The 19590-nt window shown below is 46.3% G+C and overlaps 1 protein-coding gene across 5 annotated transcripts in view; it reads left to right on the top strand.

Moving 5' to 3' along the window:
* The window catches only part of Cacna2d3 (calcium voltage-gated channel auxiliary subunit alpha2delta 3), an 813990-nt gene that overhangs the window by 21537 nt on the left and 772863 nt on the right, over window positions 1–19590 (top strand). Inside the window, exon 2 of one of the 5 annotated variants that reach the window (XM_063275289.1) lies at window positions 89–171. The gene's annotated coding sequence lies outside the window, so the exon portion shown is untranslated. 5 annotated transcript variants of the gene reach the window in all.

The raw sequence follows: 19590 nt of genomic DNA, 5'->3' as shown, positions 1-19590 counted from the left end.
CTTCTTACAGCTCTGGTATGAAGGGAAGCAGAAGTGATACTCAGTTTAGTAAAAAAAATTCTACATTTCTGCTAACATTCTCCCCCAGGATTTCCTCGTTCTTCATGGCCTCGTTCTTCAAGCTGTGTGTGAGGACGGAGTCATCTCTGAATGTAAAAGGCAAGAATAAAGGTACTAAAATATTTGACATATGATGACGTTTTGTGGTATTTTAGACAGTGAGTAAATTGGTATTTATGTAACCTGGTATATTCATTTCTCCCGAACCATCCTTCCTTGAATGCGGACTTAATAACACGCTTGACTAAATGACACTAATTGCTTTACACTGCCAAATTAAAAAAAAATCTAGTCCAGATTCAACAAGTGCGCTGTAGTCACAGTTCAGCCTAGAGGTGGGGGAAGAGAGCAGTCCCCTGAGTAGTTCAGGAGGGGACATGGGTATCTCAGAAACAATGGCCCTATGAGTCATCTACCAACACTGGGGACAATGGATGGATGAACTTCATAAGGCTAGAAGCTAGAAATGGCTTCAAATCCTGGCTCACCCTGTGGGTAGGACATGGCCTAGCACAGTTTCTTAGTTCTCTAGTTTCTTCATCTTGAAATGACCTCTACCTTGTTGAATCGCTGTGAATATAAATTAGATCATAAAGGTAGGGTGTAGCTCCATGTCTGGAAGTCTTAGGATTCCACCAAACAGCAGCAACCATCATTCCAACTTTTCCTCTCTTCGAGTCAGCCGTACACCCACTCTCCATGGTCAGTGGCGTTGTTTTATCCTGGGGTCAACTCAAGGACTCTGGCTCTCCACAACAGAGTCTTTGGCTTAAACTGGTTACTGCTTTGATTGGCTTTAACTTGGCCAGCAGTCACTGTCTATAAATATTTGTGGAGAATGAATGAACTTTACAGGCCATGATCAATAAAATCATAAGAGAAAAGACACGCTCTCACCAGGTCTACCCTGCCCTCAGCTGTGACTTCTGGCTACTGGGGACATTCATTAACTGAACCTCTAAGAGAAATGTCCTTTGTTGTGCTTCACAGATGAACTCACTCTCTCTCTCTCTCTCTCTCTCTCTCTCTCTCTCTCTCTCTCTGTGCATGCTTAATACACACGTGTGTGCTCATGCATGTGGACCCAAAGAGGATATGTCATAGCAAAGGAAACTTCATGGTTGTTTAGAAACTAATTCGATCTCAGTTCTTTTCCTTAGTTAAAACGTCATGTTGGTGACCCCTCTTTCTTTGGGAAATGTTCCCATACTTGCTAGTGTGACTTCAGGAATCTGAAGCAGTCCAGAGATATCAAGGCCCCATCTGAGGAGTTTCCCACGTGTGCTGTCTGTGTGTGGTGGTGAGTTAAACTGCCTCAGCTGTCCCCATAGGGTCAGCTGTCCCCGTAGGGTCACCACTCCTTATTGCAGTTGGTTGTTGGTTGTGGCACTGCATTGTTTATCCTCTTTCTCAGACCCCATTTGACTGGCTGCAGGAGGAGGATGGGCTGGGGTAGGGAGAGAAGCACATCCTGTACATTATAGAAGTCCTTGGATCGAGCCCTCTAACGGTCCAGTATCAATTTGAGAGATGATGGCCATTAGTACTTTCCTTCTTGTGTAGTGGCTTTTAGTGCAGGATGTCAAAATACATCAATAACACATTCTTTCTCCATTTTTCCATTTCATTTATAGGGAGAAGGTGGAGGGCATCTCCAGAGGGGACTTTGTTGCATTGGGCCACCCTTGGTCCCTGGCAAGAGCAAGAGAAGACAGTCTTTCTTTCATTCATTCATTTATCATCCCGCAGGAATTTTCTTTTCAACCCGCTCCTCTGACTTAGGAATGATGCTTTGTAAGGACAGTTTAAGACAGAGTTTGCTCACCCTTGTGGGCATTTACCATCTAGAGCAGCAATCAGGAATTTCTCAAATTATTAGAGTAGTGCATCCAGGTGCCTCTCTGCTGCCATAAGCAGGGCTAATAGCATGTGACTTGAGGGCCTGCTCTGGTCTGGAGTGGAAGGAGGCTTTGATGACAAGATGGTATTTCACTGATACTGGAGAGGAAAGTAGGAAGTAACAGCAGAAATGCCAGCCAGGAGGCCCTGCCCTGTTACTTTTTTACCCTTGATGGTCTAGCCTTGCCTTCAGGGACATATTTGGGTCGTGTGTCAGCTGTGCTTGAGCCCCAGGAACTCACTTGCTCAGTCCCTTCTCCCTAGTCTCTTCTCCTTGGTCTTCTCAGTCTCTGGTCCTTGTAGCAGCCTTCTGATCTTCCAGTCTTCTCAGCCCAATGCCTGAGTTCAGGATCCGAGTTCCTGCTCTGCCAGGGGCTCTGCATTGTGTTGCTACCCTCACCCTCATCCCCTTTGCTGTTAGGACGTTACTCAGATCCTCACAGTTGACCTTGGCATCTGGTTAGCTGTTTGGTGATGCTTAGGCTCTTCCGAGCTCTCCCAGGCCCCTTCGCTGTTCTCATCTGCCCTGTGGCTCCCTAGTACAAAAGTTGACAATGATGGTAACGGTGATAAGTGCTTACACTGTGATAAACGGCAGACAGTGACAACAGTATACCGCTGTTTGCTGGACATTCACCAAGAGCCAGGCAGTGTTTAAGATGCCCAATCTACGGGCACCCAGCCTTTGTATGGCTCTGTGACCAAGGCATTCCTTCTTACACAGGGAGATAGACAATATGGCTCTTAGAACAAGGTTCTAGGACCACACACGTCTGGATTCAAGTATTGCTTGGCTTCTCACAGGCTGTACGAATGTAATCAAGGTATATACAAAACGCTGTGGTTTATTTTCCCGAGAGGAAATAAAATCTATTCACTGGCCCTGTTATGAGGATTAAATGAAGTCATATATGTCATGTTTAGGGTAGACTTAAACAGTAAAGGCTCAGTAATGGCAACTGCTATTTAATTTTCACTGTTTATTCCAGCCTTGAGACAGTAGGACTATGGGGATTTGGATGATTTTGAAACACTACCGCTCGTACAAATTATGCTTTAAAATAATCTACAGATTGGTTGCATTGGTTTTCATGCCCGGTTTTTTAAAAGTCAAGTTTAGATAAAAAGATCTTAAGGCATCTTTCTTCATTGTTATTACCAGCTTATAAGATCATTACAGTTGGAAAGTTTTAGATTGGCTTGCACTGATTTTTAAGACTGGCTTTAAAAAGATAAACCGTGATGTAATGGTTTGCTGGGAGAGAGGAAGCTGTCTCCTGCAGCTCCCCAATGCCCTCATTTTAGCAGTCAAATAAATTAAGGGTAACAGTAATAACAGGAATTAACAACAGCTAATTAAAATAAGGTAATTACGCCATGATGCCTAGACTCTAGAGGAAATGCAGATCTTTACAGATGTGAGCTTGAGCTGTGTGCCACATCTGGGACCAGGCTGCTGCACCAGCTTTGGGAAGGATGTTGACTACCTGGACTCGGGGCTTTTGGAACCTAGCGGCTATCAAGCTACAAGCTGTTTGATGAGGACTTGCAAACTCGAGGGTGTGGATGCTATATAGGATTGCCCCCTTCCTTTAAGGGAATGTCCTCTGGCTGTTTGACGCCATTGGTCTTTCCGTGAAAGAAATGGCGTGACTCCAGCTTTCTCAGTGCTAGGTTGGTTGAAAACATCGAGGCCTGGCTTTGTGTTCTATGTTCCCATTTCCCTAGGGGAATCAAGGCTTGGGATTCTGGGCTTCAAAAGGAGATTTCTGTAAATAGGAGCTGGCTTTGCCCTTCTCTGTCCTTAAAGGCCAGGGCAGGACACGGCATTGAGGGAGTGTCTGAGGTGAGCCTAGTGAAGCACTGATAGGCAGCTGTTCATGGGAAGACCTCTGCTTCCTGCTGTGGAAGAGTCTCCACCCTCTTCTCTTCCCAGCTCTGTTCACAGCTCTCAGCTCTCCCTCTGGGTGGAGATCAAACAACCTTACTTTTCTTCTGCTTGGTCTAATGTCACTAGCTTATCTCCACCTTTTTCTCTATTATTTTATATTTCTAGATTTTCTATTACAATACTTATTACAATTGTTTATTAAAGTTGGCACATCTTCTTGATCCTTGGCTAGGGATGAGATATTCTTCTTCCTAGGCAGCCTGCAGCCCTGTAGTCTTGGTGCCTGCTCTTGCTTAACCAGGAGCATCAAAACCCACCCAGCACTTGTACCCCTGTGACTTCTTTGACAGTCCTGGTCCCAATATAACTGAACTACAAATTTGTTGTTTTACTTTTTACCGGTCTGTGTCCTCTGATAGCTGTCGGTGACCTTGGTCTCTAGTGCTTGAGAACGAAGCCTGGGGCAGAGCCCAGCCTGGCACATCCAGAAATGATGGATGAAGCTAAGCTTCCCCGGGATGGTTCCTCCACCTTTTCCACTGCCATGAGAACTGTAGGTGAGTAGCGAGCCCTCAGTTCACACAGGGCTGGTGGCAGGACTGCAGTATCTATGACCAAGTCTCCCCGCTAACCTCATCCTTTCCTCCACCTTCTGTCTTTGGGAAGGTCAAGGCAGCTGGAAAAGTGTTGTCTTCGGTACACATTCCCATTCTGTGTTCTGACTCAGGAGCACAAGGATTCAGAGTCCCTTTCATGAGCCAGCACCAAGAGCCTTAGTACCGTTTGCGCATCCAGATACCTGGACCAGATCGCAACAGAATCTGCATCTTATTTGAAGGCATGAGATGTCACTTGCCTCTCTCTGCCTTGAAGGAGGTTGACGTGATGAGGAGGTGACAGGAGGGTTCTGTGTGAGCTGTGCACAGGGACCAAGACCTCCAGACTGTACGGGTCCACTGTCTCTGAAGGCCTGGTGACCACTGCTCTGTGGAGACAGCTCTCAGAAACTTTAGGATATGTCCAGCATCCTTGCTTTCCCTGCAGGCTGAATGGAGGGGGTGGGCAATCATTCTCAGGACTTGGGATGGTTTTCATATTTCACCCTGGGTCAAGCAGAGGGGATCCAGAGAGCTGGTACCCAGCTGTGAAGAGGCTAACAGGAACCACTTTGGAGTCTGACCTCTTAGTTCTTCTAGGTGACTCATGCCCACGCCTGACTCAGTGAGACCGTGCCAGGGATGCTACCTGTCATGTAAATCTCTTCTAGTGGAGGGTATCGTTCAGCAGGAGGAAGCAGTTTTTAGTCTGAAAGGGAGACTTCCCCTTTCTCCCACTAAGGGAGCTCCTTTGGAGTAGTCCTGGAGGCTCAGCCCCAGTTTCTCAGGGGATGCCTAACCTCTCCCCTGACCACTGTGGGGGGCTGTGACTTATGTTTCCTCCCCTGGTTTCTATCAGTATGTAAACTAAAGAAACAGAAGAGCTTTCTCTTCGAAGAGCGGAGAGCCATGCCTGGAACTTAGGTTGTATCAAGCAGCCTCCCCTGTGCACCCCTCTAGGATAACTGTGCTTCTATCGTACCTGTCCCATAGACTGGGCAACTGCTGCCCAGGCTGTGTCCCCTGCTCAAAGTCTCATCCTCTTGGCTGTGAGCCCTGGAGAGGAGGTGGCCATGGAAGAAGGAGCTTAATTAGCCTGAACCTGAAGGGAGAGACGTGGTACTCATGACAACAGCATTGGCTGGCTGAGCCCTTAATTACTCACTACAGTGTGGACTCGCACGCTTTTTATTTAACTCTCCCAGGGAGAGGACGGTGGGGTGGTTGTTGGGGGTACTGGGCTTTTCCCTCTGCCTCTAAAAAAAAAAAAAAAAAGAAAGAAATGAAGTCAGATTCTTCTCCTACTCCAGACTCTGGGAAAGAGCATGGTACAAGATCCAATTGGTAGGGGTAGAGAGCTGCCAGAGGGCATTCTCCGTGGCATACTTCCGCTGAGGGTATGGTGAAAACACTGCTCAGCCCCTGTAGTCCCAACCAGAAGGGATGGGGACGGTGCTGGCAGCACTGGGACAGCTGGCATCACCGACTGAGGGCTCCATTGTATGCATCTCAGTATGTGTTTGGGAGCCTTGGGCCACACCCTGGAGGAGGAGTACAAACATAAGAGGTCAGTGGCCCTTGGGGTCCTTAAGACACCTCAGTCCTGTTGCCACCCTCTCATTGTCCTTGATATCAATACTCAGTGGCTGGCATGTGCTTCTCTGGGGACAAGGAACATGTCCGGACCGCATGGTCTTGCTGAACGGCCCATGCTTAGAGACAGTCAGGAGGAGATGCTAGATTTATCGGTGGACGTTCAGTGTCAGGGGGCCCCTGTGCCCACCTGTTCTTTAAGCCCAGTGTTTTCCTGCTTGTCATTGCCAGTGTTTGTCACAGGGTGGCAGCAAGAGTCAGATACGGAACCCATAGCTTGCTCTACCACAGCTGTGGACAGAGCCAGGCTGGATGCCCTGCCCCTCTTGGGAGCTGGTGTGGACATCTCAGCAATGCCACCAACAAAGCTCCAGGCATGAATGCAGCCTTTTCTTGTCTGCATTGTAGGTTCAGAGAGGACAGACACTTCTCATTAGTGAATAATGCTAATTATAGATCCTGACTTCTAATTAGCCTTTTCTGCCAAACCTGTCCGTTTCCCAGAAAACTAATGCCAAGGTACCCAAACAAAGATGGAAAATAAATGTCAGAGGAAGGGCTGGAGAGGTTACAACCCCTAGTTCCTAGTGTACACTCTACTAGCTCTGGCCCTTGAGTATGTGGCTCTGCTCTTCAGGGCCTTGATGTCTCCATCTGTGAAATGGGAAGATTGGTATCATCCTTGGCGTAAAGGTATTGTCAGAAGTGTGTGACATACATTTAAGACCATTAGTTTAGCACACAGGAACTTTTAGCTTTGCTTTACCACAGCTCCGGCCTCTCCTGGAGCTGTAGTGCACATTGCAAGTAAGGCTCAGGGCCATATGTAGCCCTTTCTTGCCTGCAGTGCAGGCTTTTAGACAAGGGTAATTTCTTGATAACTCTCCTGGTTCTCTTCAAGTCAGTGTCCACCATTCCTGGAATTAGTGGAGGGAGGAACTCAGAAGAGCCCCTGCTCAGAGTATGTTCTATTTGGCTCTTAGAAAAGAGGGATTGAAGCCAATCCCTTCTCTTTCCTTCTGCTATTCGCCCTCTCCTCTGGTAGAAGAGGCCGTGGCCCTGCTGTGTCTGACTCTCACATGTCTGTGATGGAATTTCTCTGGGTCTCTTCTCCTCATTGGTAAAATGGGGACTATTCATGAGAGTTCTCTGTTAATATGGGCTGGGCCTCTACCTTATCTAGAATGCTTGAGAACAAATGTATCTCGGATTTGGGGGATTTCGCATAGTTTATGCATATGTGAAATAGGGAATGCATCCTGATCTGACCTTTATGATCACCACCACCGTGGTCAAAAAGGATCAGTGATTGGAGCATTTCAGGTTTGAGGGCTTTGTACTGGGGAATACCCAGCCCGTCGAAGTTAAGCCTGTTAACAGACGTGAATGCTCTGTTCGCTTGTTCTGTCCTACTTGATTGACTCTGTGCTTGAGAGTCCAAGTGGGCTTTCCCAATGTGCTCAACACTCATCACAGTCAAATCAGCTTTTACTTTGTTGGCTTCCACAGTTGCCCAGGGGTGTTCATTGAGTATGGAGGAATTCTAATCTTTGATGTTGCTTTCACTCTTGCTGTCCCTTTGTGTGTCACACAGGGTGTTGGGACAGACAGTAAACTGTGGTCCCTTTCAGGAAGGGCTCATGGTATAGAGGAATGGGGTAGACTTCAGGAAAGAAGAGAGAAAATCCATTTGGTTAACACTTCCTGAGAGACCTTGGGGTACAGGAGACCCCCTTCCCCCAAGGGGGCTAACCTGAAGATGACAGCCACTAGAACTGGCTTGCCAGAAGCAGGCTGCATCCTGGTTCTGGGATAGTCTACATACCTTGACAGGAGCAAAGTAGGAAGGGCTCAGAGGTTGACGTGGTCCAGGCTGTGTACTTGGGTGTGAAGAGAAAGGAAAGGAAGTTGCCGGGGTGGACAGGAGGATGGTATGGACCACAGGGAGATTTGGCTCCATGCTAATGAAGAAACTTTTGCCCTAGATTGGGAGGAGCAGAGCCAATGTAGTCATGGAACAAACTGGGAGAGCCTGTGGGGGCAGAAAGCCCTGGGGTGAAGGTCTTATAACAGGACAATGGAAATGGATACCCAGATGTTTCTAGGAGTGAGGGGAGGAGCAAAATTGAACCCCTTATTTCTGTAATGGTAACGCAGTCCTCTTTTCTGTTTGTCCTCCTGGCTGGAATTTGCATGGTGAGAAAGCTTGTGTACACATATGTGTTTTCCTGCTTGCATTTCTGTGTTGTGTCCACGATAAGCTATTCTTGGCCTTCTTGGACATGAGGCTGTACACAATTACAGTGCCATCTGCTTTCTGGAGGTCCACTCGAGAAACGTTGCGTTGTACAGGTCCTGGAAGAGGCCTAGGGGATTTGGACAGGGAGTTTTAGGATCACAGGTAACCAGTATGAGGTGTGTTAGGGGAAGAGAGTACGTACAGGTTAGATACATGTCTTGGACCCAAAGGACCTCCTGTCTCCTCAGGGAAGTCATAGCTAGAGGATAGCTGGAGAAAAACTGATAATGGAACCCCAGCAGGCCCTCCAGGGACTGAGAAGCCTGAGGATCCCAATAAAGCTCCCAAGAAGGGGAGAGTCTATAGGCATACTCATTTTCCTGTTCCACAGACCCACCAGAGTTCTGAGGCTGGCCACAACTGCAATCACGGGATAGGCTATGTATGGACCTGGAACAAGTGCAGGAGTTCATCTTATAGGAGCGAGAAGTCCTAAAGGACTTTACCTGCATATCTCTCTCAGATAGAGACACGCACAAACACACAGGGACGGATGCAGAGTTGACCTTCTCTAGGGAGTTCAGTTTCAAGTGTCTGCTTCCTTCCTAAGAGAGAAGAAAAGAAGCAAAGGAAACTGCACTTCTAGTTATGCCTGGGAAGAAAAACCAAAAACAGCAATCGTAAGAAATCCCCTAACATGCTGGTGGGAAGATGGAGTTGGCCCACTGGGGGTCAAATCTGTCATTTTTCAGTTTCACTTTTCAGCTTCTTTTTATATGTTAAAGGGCTAAGCTTCAGGGAAATCCTTTGAAGATTCTGAAGGAGAAATATAATGATTGTGAAAGGCAGAAAAGGATCGTTTTATTCTGGAGGTAGGAGGAAATTGGGAGTGTGTGAAACCCAGATACCCCTAATTAGCCTTCTGCTGTTTCCAAGATCACAAGCAGGCACTGGACAGGCCTGGGCACCCTCATGCCTTGGTCCCCTAGCACTGGGAGCCCATGAAGTCTATGCCAAGAGCCTTCTAAGGGCTCACCCAATAATCCGTGTGTGTAACTCTTCAATAAATAGTATAATGATTACTTCAATCACTGTTTTTGGTTCAACTTAATTCTTTTTTTTTTTCCCTCGGAGCTGGGGACTGAACCCAGGGCCTTGCGCTTCCTAGGCAAGTGCTCTACCACTGAGCTAAATCCCCAACCTCAACTTAATTCTATTATGTTGTAGAGCCATAGTCAAGTTACCCTTGTAAACATAATTCATATATTCAAACGAAAATGCTACAGAAAGATAAGCAAAATGATAATTATAGTTCAGTTAGATCAATTGGGGAGTATTCCACAAGGAGATGACTCTCAATGTGGTTAAAAAATTGGTGCTTAATACATGATGGGTGTATGAATGGGCAAATGGGTGGATGGATGGATGGATGGATGGATGAACAGAAGGATGGATAGTTGAGTGAATGGATAAGTAGATGAATAGATGGCTAGCCAAGCAGACATGTGGGTAGATGGATGAGTGAATGATGAGGATGGATGAGTGTTTGGGTAGTTGGGTGAATAAATGGATGAGCGGGTGGATACATAGATGAGTGGGAATGTGGATAGACAGATAGATAGAGGAAGAGGAGAAGAGAAAATACTTCTGAACATTAATATATACTTTTAAAAACTTTGTCTCCCGTTCTCAGGGACCTTGGGACTCTTGGCTAGTCTCCTGCTCATTGGCCGATAACAGACGTCTTGCTTTGTTAGGACTGTGACACTGAAAAAGACCACCAGGGACAGAATACCCTCATTTAAAGGGGTGCTTTCTTGGGTCAGTTCTTAGACAATGGCCTGCCCACAGATGAGGGAGAATTTGCTTTCCTCTCATACCCGGGAGCTTGTTTTTCTGCTATGCATTGATGAGACTGCTCCTTCTACAACTGGCCAGTGAGGATGCTGTGAATCCTATGACGCTGTCTTCCACTTTTGCCTTAGGCCCTGCCTTGGAAGACACCCCATGTACTCCCGAAGGGCCACGCACATTCCCTTCTTGGGGATGTTCATGGATCCTCTGATGAAGCCTCCCTGATAAGGTAGCTGTTTGCAGACCACGTTTCCAGGCTGCCTTCTTCTCTGAAGCTTTTGCTACAACTCTGGGTAGTTTGAATTAGAGACACACTGTGACCCTGCATGACTCATCTTCAATACCCTCCAGCTCTTTCGAGTGTGACACATGTTTGACTATCTCCTCAGGCCTCTCTCAATGATGAGAATCCCCATGTGTTCACATCCCTTAAATGGTATTAAACTCAGAGAAGGTAAATTAGGACAGTCACATTCTGAGGTCCTATCCTGCCATGGCTAACCACTTCTTCGAACATTTAAAGGAACATATGCTATCTGGGAAGCAACTTTGTCTAAGATAGCCATGGTGTGCTGCTGACTAGTTTTATGTCAACTTGACCCAAGCTGGAGTCATCAGAGAGGAGGGAGCCTCAACCAAGAAAATGCCTCCCTAAGATTTGACAGTACGGCATTTTCTTAATTAGTGATGGATGTGGGAGGGCCATCGCTGGGTTGGTGTTCCTGGGTTCTATAAAAAAGCAGGATGAGTAATCCAGTAAGCAGCGCCCCTCCAAGGCCTCTGAATCAGCTCCTGCCTCCAGGTTCCTGTATGAATCCCTGCCCTCAATGCGTTTGAGGATGAACTATTGTATGGAACTGTGAGTGAAATAAACCCTTTCCTCCCCAAGTTGCTTTGGTCACAGTGTTTCATCACAATAGTAACCATGATTAAGATACCTAACAATAGTGACTTAGGCAGGAATCTAGGAGCTTGTAATGACTGTGCCTCATGAGTTCATTTTACTATGTAAATGGCCCACAGTTTCTGGTTGGAGGAGAATACAGATGTTTTCTTTTGTAGATTGGCCAGGGCAGGTGCTATGAGGTCATAGAGGTACCATGGGACAAGCTTGTTCACATCTGTATGCAGAGCATGGTGGTCCTTCCTGAGAGGGCCGTGCAAGGTGGTATTAGAAAGCTCCACCCATAGTCATTGATAAAACAACAGGTCACCATCCCAGGCTTGGATGAGTCCTACAGCTGATGACAGAGGAAGGTGCATGCTTATTGTACAAGCCAACATGCTAATTGGGAAGTGGCCGGACTCTGGGTTATGTGACTATAATCCAAGGATCTATTTGTTCGGCATTTATTGGGTGTCCATTGTGTGGGGGGACCGTGCCTGCGCTGCAGTTTCCAAAGGGTGAGGGAGACAAGTGTGGCCTCAGTAGATTCCGTTGGAATGGGGTCAGGAGGAACAGCTGGGTGGGCAGGTGCTGAGGGAAGCATAGTTAATGAAGGGAAGCCTCAAGGCGACGGGGCTGTACCTCATGTTTGGAACTTTTTGAAGTGACCCAAAGTAAGAAGTAGATTTGCCCAGAAAACCGGCACGCTCATAGCTGTGTTTTCCTAAATGTGTGCACTGCACTAACAGTTTTATTCTTTTTTTAAAAAAGAAGTTCCAGCCTACTAAATTAATTTTATTGTCTAAGTCAGTTTGCCAATGCTGTCTGAGAAACTTCTCTCGAACCACACTTAACCTTTTCTTCTGGGACTTGGCTGGTGCACATCTCCCAATAAAGTGCAAAGCAATATAAAAATTTTTCAAAGCCTCCCTTTGGGCTACGTGGGCATTCAGCCAGTGCTAAATTAGGGGCTAAGTAATCAAATCCTGAATTATAGACCCAGTTCTGGCTTCGAAGCTATAAAATGTGGGTGTTTGTGTTAGTGTACACACATGTATGAACACACACACATGTGGACACACATGATTTTTAATACTGTAGAATAGGGGAATAAATAATGGATTTAATCATGGTTTTAATCTGGCTGATTTGAATGCTATTTTTTCACTCTAATCATTATTTTCTTATATTCAAATTTAGACAGTATTTGCTAAGCTACAGTGGCACCTGTCATATAGATGACATTAATTTACACAATTAGATGTAGTAATTCATTTAATAGCCACAGTAACCTTATTACAAAGGTCCTATTACCTTCTCCTTAACAATGAGAACCAAGATTGGGGAGGCTGGATAATGAGTCCAAGATTAAGTGACAGGCTCATATTTAAACCCAGAGCTCTGAGACATAGCGACCCATGTTTTAAAACTCTGTGATTTTCTAGTCAATTAAAATTCCTTTTAAAGATTCACCTACCAGTGAATTAACTTTGTTATTAGAAAATTATTTTTGTTTTTATTGGTCTGTTTGCTTTCTGTGGCAGGGTCTCCCTGTGTATCTCAGGGCTGACCTGGAGCTCATCATCCTCCTGCCTCAGTCTCCTGAGTGCTGGGATTGTAGGTATGCACCACAACATCAATCAGTCCATGAGCACATTTCCTTAAACATCGTATTCTGTGCTCCCGCGGCCTTGCCTCTCTGCCAGATGATTATAATTTTCCTACTGCAGGCAACCTGAGTGTTTCCTTTCTTCCTCTTCCAGGAAGCCTGTCTCAAGGACAGACATCTCCATTGTAATATTACAGTTCCAATCCCCTCTCAGAGCCTACTGGCCTGCCATCCCTGCATAGGCCGGCCAGGTGAGGTCTGGCCCAGGCTGATTTTGAGATCACTTGAGGGCACACGGCGCACCCGCAGTTTAAATACATATATATTTTGTAGATTTACAGTGCAGTCTCACTGAAACAGAGGAGGCTGTGACCCAATGACCTCCTCCCCACGAGGATGGGGCTGCATGCCTCCATTTCAGGTGTTGGTGTTACTTTCATGGCTTCATCTGCTATATTTAGTGTCTTTGTAGAAATCGGTTTAGCTTTTGTTTGCCGTTTCAGTGAAATCACTAGAACCCCGTGTCTACATTGCAATGAATTAGGACGCCATCCATAGCTGTTATGGTAGCGCTCGCCATGAAAAGGGTGGCCTTTCCTTCCAGCTGGTGTCTTTATTCTTTCGAACATTAATTTTTAAAATTGCACATACAGTTGCGTGGTTATACATCAGAGAACAACTTGCAGGAACTGGCTCTTGCCTTGTACTGGATGAGCTCAGAGACTGAACTCAGGTTGTCAAGCTTGGAGGTAGGCGCCCTCTCCTGCTGAGCCATTACACTGGCCCTTGGCTGATATTTTTGCTTACTGAAGGCCTTGTGCTCTAGGCCTGGTGTCTCTTTGAAGTGCTTTTGAGAGGTAGTTTTCATAATTTGGCTTTGCTATCTTGGCCCCCTCATGGGTCTACCCAGAAAGACTTTATCTGTGCATCCCACAAAGCCTTTCTAGGCTGAGCAGATCTCCAGGGGAACCATACTGCATCTGCGGGGTTGCAGGATACCTCCTTATATCCTGACCAGCTGGTTATCACATTACCTTCCTAGTGGCTCCTGGGAGGGGGCAGAGAAAGGACACATCCTGGCCCTATTCACCTCATAGTCGTTATTGTCCCCACTGGCCAGAACTGGTTACAGGGCTGCATTCTAAAGCTAGAGAGGTTCCGAAGTAGAGTGAAACACGTAGGTAGGTATGTGTTTTCCTTCTCAAGAATGGAAACAAGTTGTAAGGTGGCACTCTGCACGCCCATGTGGTGTGAAATCAAGATTGAATCATGGGTCTGTTAGCACCACCTCTCATTCCCAGTCTTGAGGAAATTCCGCTTTTGTGCGTCTTTGATTACAAGGACACTGAAGAAGTCTATTCCAGAGCCAAGCAATTTTCTGGAGCACATCTCTAGTCTAAGCTCATGCCCTCATGGTGGAAGCAGAATTTCCAAATTTGTCCTTATTGTACTTTTAAAACACAACGATTCCCACTTTTTGTTGTTAACCCAAGAATCCTCTAGCTTTCCTGTGGTCTTGGCCCTGCCAACTGGGAGCTCACCAAACACATGCTGACATTAGTTATGCCTTGTCTATGAAAGTGATGCCGAGTGGTTGATATACCCACGCTGTTTCTGTGGCTAGAGGAAAAGTACCGTAGATACAGGAAAGCTAGTCCCTGAACCACCATCACTGCATTCCCAGGGGCAGACTCTGAGTAATGACTGAGTGTGAAGGCAAACTTTAGAAGTGGAGGGAAATGGAGGAACAAATCAAACACAAGAAGACATCTACCTGCTAAAGGCATATCACCAAGCCATTTGCTACTGTGGCCAGCTAGAGTGTGATTTTTCTAGGGGACTCCGGGAGCCAGTGTAGTTCCCACACCATGGAATTATCCTGACCGAAGAGGTCAGGATAAAGGTTGCTCCTTAAAATTCCTGTCCATTTGGAAGCTGGATTGCTGCGAGATACCCGCTGTGTCTGATGATTGCTTTCTGACTCCATCAAGTGTAGACTATCCAGGCCCCATCGCTTCTTAGCCTTCCTCCCATGCTGGTGTCTCTCGCTTGGCACCAAAGTTGGCCTTCCTGGCAGAAGAGACAGTATGTGACTTCTGAGGGTTGATCTTCATCTAGTTTCATGGATCTTTTGCTATGGGGGAATCACCTGCCAGGTCATGAGAGTCACAGGTGGGAGAGCCGAAGACCCTGACCAGCAGCTGGCGCTGACTTGCTAGCTATTCAAGGAAGCCCCTTTGAAAGTTGATCTTCCAATCTTGGTTAGCTGGGCTGGGATCTGATAACAGCTGTTTAAGAGACCCCCAAGTAAGGCAGCCTGACTGAGCCTTTCTCCAGCTCCTCATCCATAGAAGCCACGGCAGATAGATCGTCACTGGTCAAACAACTAGGCTTTGAGGTGATTTGTGGTATAGCAGCACATCACTTAGACATTCATTGTGTTAGTAACTGCCCCAGAAATATCACAGCTAAGGGTGATTTAAACAATATTATATGCTTCAAGTTGTGGGAACTAGAAATCCAAGTTCAATTCAAGCAGTTCTCATATGTTTTTGATGAAGGGACCCTGTGGTCTGTAAGTAGCCATCTTTTATAACCCTACCTTTCAGTGTGTGTGTGTGTGTGTGTGTGTGTGTGTGTGTACAGAGAGGGGGACCAGATAGAGACATATTATCTGAGCTGTCTCTTACTCCTCCTATAAGGTCACCAATACTATTGGTGTAGGACCCTGTTCTTACGACCTTATTCCCTTCCTAAAGGTTGTAATACTATCACATTGGGGGTTGGAACACCGATGTGTGCGTTCAGACCTAAGAGGAGACTCAGTATTCTTCATAGCATTCTCCATGATTTTTTTTTCCTGCTTTGCAAATCAACATTGAGCCACAGCTTCTGTCTTCTCCAAGTGAGGCTGGCATCCTGAACAAAGGTGTGCTTTTGGTAGGAACACAGAGAAAGACGGGGAGAAACTGGTGGGGCAGGGCTTCTTTTGAGCAAACAGCTTTCCTGTAATCATGACATTCAGAAGTTCTTAGGGAGGGAGAGAAGCAACATACAATTTTAAATGGAGCCTCACTATTTCAGAAGGAAATTGCCACCCGGGGTGGGAGGCACAGCAGCTTCCTGGGGCTAGAAGCATTGAAGATTGCTCTCCTCCCATGTTGCTAGCAATCTTTAGCCTCTCTTCCTCTGTGATTCTCTGGCAAGTGCCATGGTGGTATTAGAAACCCCCTGGTTCTGTGTTTTGGGGACCCTTTATTTGGACTCTGCAGGGGGTGTATTTTACAGCAGTAGCTATGAGGTCACCCCGGGTGCAGCTGGATACCCATACCTGTTAATTTCCTTCCTTTTGTGAGCTATTCCATTTCAGATACCTTCTGTAGAAATGTCCCAGACTGACTTGGAAATGTTTCCACTATTGATTCCTTTTGAACAATGCACAAGAGCTCCATACTTGTCAGAAAATAGGTGGATGAAGAAGCCCACCAGGAGCACCAGGGCAGCCTGCAGTGGTGGGGGCTGGGGTGGTCTGCTTCCTGTCACCCCTCCCCCAGCCACAAGAGCACAGACTCTTCTACACAAGTGAATAATTTCCCTTTTGTACTAAAAACATATCTCTCCATTCGAAGACTATTCTAAATGCTGAATGGGACTCTCAAATAGATGTGCACTCCCATCTCTTTCACACACACACACACACACACACACACACACACACACACACACACACACGGGGGAGGGGTCTCCAGAGTTGACATTGCTTTCTCCAAGACAAGCTTCCCAAGTGACCTCGCCCCACACCTGCTTCTGTATTGTCCAGGGTAGCAGACAGAAGAGCATTTCCATTCATGGGTCCCCATGTGGCTCGGATCCTTCCGTTTGCATTTATGGGTGTGCCAATAGTGGCACTTGCAAAGACTCCCATTTGTTTTGTCTCTGGGTATACTATCATTATTTCCCATCCTGTTTGAAGTGGCCACATGGCTTCCTCTGTCTAGAAGGATATGGGTGGAGAGGGCATGTGTGGCCATTGGGAAGAAGCTTTCTATGAATCCTGGCTCGGACACACTGCATGGTAGTTGCCATGTAGGTGACATTGCTTTATAGGTGGTATAAGCTTTGTCTCCAGCTTTGAGCCTGACCCTCTTCAGGATCCCCACGTCTGCCTGTGTGGTTATCTCCTGTGGGGTCCTGATCCTTTAGCCATCATAAAAGCAGTGCCCGATAATTTAAGATAATTTGGAACATGGGGCAATGTAGAAAGAAAGCAGCAACCAAACATTCTTAGTTAGGGTTTGCATTGCTGTGATAGAATCTTATAAAGGACATCATTGACTTGACGCTGGCTTGCAGGCTCAGAGGTCCATTATCATCATGGCAGGAAGCATGGCAGTGTCCAGGCAGGCATGGTGCTGGAGGAGCTGAGAGTGCTATTTCTTGTTTTGACGGCAGCTAGGAGAAGACTGGTTCCCACACGATTAGGAGGAGGGTCTCATTGCCCACTCCCACAGTGACACACTTCCTTCGACAAGGCCACAGCTACTCCAACAAGGCCATAATAGTGCCATTCTCCAGGCTAAGCATATTAAAACCACCATGCAAACGAACTATCACTGTGGGCCTTATTTTGATTTGGTTGCAACCATTTGTTATGTACAACTTCAGATTTTGTCTCTTGAATGTTGCATCATCTATAGTCTCCATGAGAGGCCCTTTCAGGGACTTGACATATGGATGGGATTTATAGTACATTTAAAGTTTAATATCACAAGGCTTACATTCTGTATTACTGGAGTATATCTAGTAGTTGGAGAGAGGACTAAGGAACAGATGATACACAGAGGGTTCCATCCAGGTCCTGGAGTCCTGGGCTTGCTCTGGTTGGTGGTGTAGAAAGAGGGCTATAGAACAGTGAGGCTGTTCAATCCCCATGCCTCAATGTTTGTTTTCTGTCTGCTGCTCTTGGAACCTGTTTGGCTTTGGTACCACAAGTCCACTCCTCCTTCTTCTCCCATTGGTCGAATCTACCTATGTGACAAAACAGTTTTCCATGGGCTTGGAATATGACTGATCATCCATCATGTGAATACATAAGGGCCTGAGCCTGGGTCCCCAGAATCTACATAAGACAGGGAGGGCAGAGCAGGGCTCGCTTGTAACTCCAGCACTCCTGTGGTGAGATTGGAAGCAGAAGCGTGAGAGCCTCCAGAAGCCTGCAGACTCTCTAGCCTGGCGTCTGTAGCAATAGGTAACAAAAGGACCCTGTCTCCATCTAGGCTAAAGACTAGGACCTATATTGGAGGTGTCCTCTGACCTCTACATGCTCCATGACACGTGCGCACGCATGCACGCACAGTTCTTTTCTCTGGAAAGGACATTAGCTTATACAGTGTTGGGGGAGAAAATACTTCATGACAAAACACAGAATTAGGAATAGAAAAGAAATCACAGTACAATTTTTAATTTGAAAGCTCCAAGCACCAGTTATATAACAAACATACCAGAAGCATTATAAAATCCAGGCAATAAACATGAAATGATTACTGTTTTAATTAGCTGCCTAACACACTCTGTAATCTCATTCCTTTCTCTGATTTTGGCGGAGCGTTTGTTGAATGACTCTTCCATGGATGGAGAGATTTTGGACTGTTGTTTTCTACAAGAGAGCAGATGAGTCGTTTCTTCCTGGCAGCGGCTCCCACTGGGAACCTTGAGAACTCTGCACTAAGACTGCCCCCATGGACCCTGCAAGTCAGGATGGTGGGGATCCTGGCATTAGTGCTTGGTGAAGGCACTGGTGAGAACCATGTCTTCAGAATGGACACTGGAAGTTAGATCGGCTTTGTTTTTCTCATAACTGCTTGTGGCTAGGATCATCATAGGCATTTTCAGGTTCATTGTCCAATCTGGGAAAATTAAATTCATTAAATTTCTGCCATGTGTGAACCGTAAGACTTGAGGGCTCTTTACGTTTCCTGTCCAGTTACTAATCTTAAATTTTCTCTGAAGCCCGTTTATAATCACTGTCTCCCTTCATTTAGGCTTTTGTGAATTTTATGCTATTTTTCCCACTGAGATCAGTGCTTTGTGTCAAAGAAATAAGAAATTAAATGGTCTTAAGTAATGAGATGGAGTGAGGCCATTTTGCCAGAGGAGGAGTGTGAGGAGAGGTTGATGTGGGCTAAGCTGTGTGTGGATAGCTCTGCACACAGGACATTGCTGTAGAGGATGCCACTAGAAAAGGAGGTTTGCATATAGGGGACATGTGCTGGGAGATGGGCTCTCTGTCCTTGAGATGTCAGCGAGCACGTGAACCATGGCTTCGTGCAGCATGAAGGCTACACCCTTCAGGCACATGCATCAGCTTGTGATTCTCAGCTCTGCATGTATTTCTAACCAGCAATGGCCAGACATGGCTTCCTGTACATTTGTAGCCCTCTCATGCTGAATACAGAAAAGTAATTCCCTCCCTGTCAGATCCTGACAGGGCTCTTGGCCATGAAGGCCATCTCTGGGGAGGAGGAAGGTAGCAGGATGCAAATGACCCTTATGGCCATCTGCCCTCATGATGAGGTTAAAGGTGTGTTCTGTCCTGCTTTGCTGACATCATCCCAAGTCATATACATGAGAACACATGGGCGCCAGTGGCTGGGCATAACTGATGGCTGGGAGTTGGAACTATCTGGAGGAAGATTGACTTCTATATGTGGGGATCATAGCTGTGCTATTGGCTGAAAGCTCGCAGGTGACATGTCATGCCCTCTCTCGGTTTGGGCTTATTGGTAATGGGGCAGTTGAGGACCTGATTTTATATGTCATCACTTGGCGCCATTTTGGCCGGTCCTTCATATGGAAGAAGAGAGAATGGTAAGATTTTTAGAAGAATACGTATACCACTGCCATTAGTTTGAGAGGTGCAGCCTTTCTCAAAGGGTTTCATGCTGTGCCCTCATGGATCTTATA

This window comes from Rattus norvegicus, chromosome 16 (assembly GCF_036323735.1).
Source record: "Rattus norvegicus strain BN/NHsdMcwi chromosome 16, GRCr8, whole genome shotgun sequence".
In the NCBI taxonomy this organism is placed as follows: Eukaryota; Metazoa; Chordata; class Mammalia; order Rodentia; family Muridae; genus Rattus; species Rattus norvegicus.
Note: the sequence above shows the minus strand (reverse complement) of the source record. Positions and strands in the feature narration are given on the sequence as shown.